We start from the raw sequence: 3,384 nt of genomic DNA, 5'->3' as shown, positions 1-3,384 counted from the left end.
TTGCTAGTATATCAAATTCATCTAGTACTTCCTACCTGTGTGTACCGTACACAATTCTATTTTGCACAGCATAGCAGTAGCACTTTAGCCTGTTTGCACTGAAAGTGTTACTGTGACTCGGCACGGACTATCTTGGGCCTACTCACTGCTGTGCTCATGCAAGTATGCTGGTCATGGCCTGATTCGCTGGCCTCGGGGATATGAATCACTTAGCAGCCGTTTCGTGCTGAAACCCCACTTCCGTCATCTGATACTCTGAGGGATCCACCCTTTGCCCTAGTCCTGTGACACGCTCTGCACTTTCCATCGCGCCAGTTTAACCACATTATCACTAGCATCCTTTATTCTGGGGCGAAATTTAAAATAGTAGATGTACCAGCATGTGTCGAGTGTCGACGTGTTGCAGCACGTTGTGAGCTTGTAGATCAGCTATTTTTGACAAAGAGATTTGAGCAGAGGGCAACGGGAATGGATCAACTAAAGAGCCCTGGGGGATCCCGGTCACTAAGTATATAAGATTTAAGTGGTAGGCCAGCTGTGTATGTATTGTACATACATACGTATGTACAATATACATTGAAATTGTTTCTCGCCATAATGTGCTGCAAGATGGTTTAATTTTGTGTCTGCATGCGTAAATGTTGACATATTTCTCTGTAATGTCCATTTATAAAAATAAAATGCATGCAATGCTCTTGTCAGCCATTTCTTCTGCTTTTCTATAGGCTGGACATTGGGTGACATCTTTGTGAGGCAGCTCTAAGACATGTGATGCTCAATCTTCCACTCACTTCCTTTTGACTTCTCGCCGATGTCAGTCTGACTCAACTGGGGACCAGGTCAGTATTCATCATGGCTTCTCTGAGTTTATTCCACGTCGCTTATATTTGATTCATTATCAATATTGTCATAGTCTACATGTCACCGCGTCACTATTCACTTTTTGCTCAAGCTCCACATTATCCCACATTTACACCATTCACAGAACCAATGCAAAGATTTGAGGGTGGTCCTTCATATGGGATGGTATCAGAATTGGGTTTTTAAAGAAGTGGGCGTCGTTTTATTAACTGCTGGTTTTCTCCCGCGTCTAAGCCCATTTGCTGAATTTAGATTTCCCAAGACAGGAGGAGATCTCAGATTTTCTGGCAATGCGAGACTAGGGCAGTAGGCCTACTGAATAGAACACCTTTGTGAAAGCCCGCACAAAATGAATTGTGGGGGACGTACAGTAAGTCACAAAATGATAGGAGTCAAACACTGTCATTTAAAAATAGGTCAAATGAAATATGTGCATGGTGAATCAGTTTTCAGTTATACAAGAAACTAATAAACACTAATCCATTGATATATACCAGGGGTGCCCACAGTTTTTTGACTTAAGAGCTACTTTCAAAATGACCAGCTCAACAAGCTCTACCCACCAAAAAGAAAAGAAAAGAAAAATAGTATCTCATTGCTGAAAATAGCGTTAAAAATGATGTCAATCAATCAAGTCACCTTGAATCAAGTGGGCAGTTGGGCAACTTTATCCCTCTGCATTGCAGAATGATTTTCTCTAGAGCTCAGAGCAATACAAATGAAGACAATTGATTCAACACAAACAAAAAACACTATCAAAGTATTGCAATACAGTACAATACAATACGGGCACTGACATCCTAATGCCAATATTAAATAATTTCCTAGCACAGTCTAGTTTGGTAATACTGTAGCTTGTGGAGGCAAGACAAGTCAAAATAGTCTCTTATGTTGTTTCAGAATTGGAAAACAAACAGAATGTAAAATATACATAGAATAATGGATGAATAAATTAGCGATCAATAAAGATATGAGGATTAATAAATTAGCAACCAGTCCTATAAAACAGCAGTCAGTACTATGTGGTGAACTATAACTATAACTTCTTTCTGCCTTAGGTACAATATAAGAATTCTTTACAGCCTCACTAAAACTGCTTAGTCTAGGGGACAGTTTTTGGGAACTAAAAAATAGAGAGAAAAAAAAAGAAAAGAAAACAACAACATCAGGCACATATTTGGGTTTTTTCTTCACTGTCAGCCTGTATGTTCTCAGTCATTACTCATCTTAGCTTGTGGTAAAGTAAAGCAGGATTATGGTATGTTAGCTCAAAATATAGTAATGACATTGTCAACTGCCCAGTCATTCATTTGATCTCTCTGAGAATTGAAATGAAAAAATGCGTCAGTGTGTACAATATTAGATAAATGTGACACTAGAGGCTTCGGCATACCTTTGTGAAATTTTGAACAATCTGTTGTAGACAACCTTCACAAGTATGTCTGCTGTGGTAACACTTCCTATGCATCCCTGCCATCCCATGTCTATAATGCCTTATAAACATACTTATAATGCGTGTAAATCTACTTATAAAAGCACTGTAATTCATTATAGTTATAAGAATTCATAAATACTCATATTCCTTTTACAATGTGGTACGTTACATATTATAAAGCATTTTATAATGCCATTTTAACATCAAGTATTAAAATACATTTGAATTTCTTGACACTCAGACATTGTTTTGGGAAGGATCATAGTGTATAATTATCCATACTAGAGAGGTGCCCGACTGCCTGTTGGGCACTGGCCTACTTGGAATGATGCAAGTTGGAAATGCATGACCCAGCCAGTTATTACTTGCAGCGTTGCATGCAAGTACAGTGGTCGGTTGGATCGAAAGTGGTATGCATGGTATTCATGGTTATAATTGGCTGTTGATGGTGACATAATTAAGATATGTTTCAATGTTGGGTGGGTAAAAGGTAACGTATGTATACATATACGTATGTCAGTAAGAATGGTGGTCCCTTATTGGCTGTTGACGGTGATGTAACTAAGGTACGCTTCAAGGTAGGTATATATTTTATAGAGGGGCTGATCGTAAGTTCGTAGAGGTCGGCAGTACTTGAGCGCTTTGCTTGCGCACACGTAGGCCATGTATGGCCTACTTGAGTGCAGTTGACACCTCAACAGAGTGCATTTCTAGTTACGTCTGTGTCCCTTTTATGCCCATTATATGGAGTTCTTTGTCAGGCATGCCCAAATATGGAGTCTATGCAGATGTCAGAACATCACTGTGATGTCAGAACAGCTAGGCCAACTTCATATATGGAGATCTAGGGGTAATGGTTTGTGCTGTTTCTGGATAACCGGCTATCCGACAGACTCGACACCGGGCACTGCACTCCCTGTGCGTGCACGTTCCACTCGGGGTGTGGAACGTGCGTGTCAAATTTCAAATTTGACACGTGCGTCAGTGGGTCGAACGGTTCTCGAGTTACGTGGATTACAGACATACGTACACACAGGGACTTGGTGAATTTATAGTAGGATTAATAATTGTATAATGTATTATCCTCA

This window comes from Protomyctophum parallelum (genome assembly GCF_964188405.1).
Source record: "Protomyctophum parallelum genome assembly, chromosome: 18".
Lineage (NCBI taxonomy): Eukaryota > Metazoa > Chordata > Actinopteri > Myctophiformes > Myctophidae > Protomyctophum > Protomyctophum parallelum.
Note: the sequence above shows the minus strand (reverse complement) of the source record.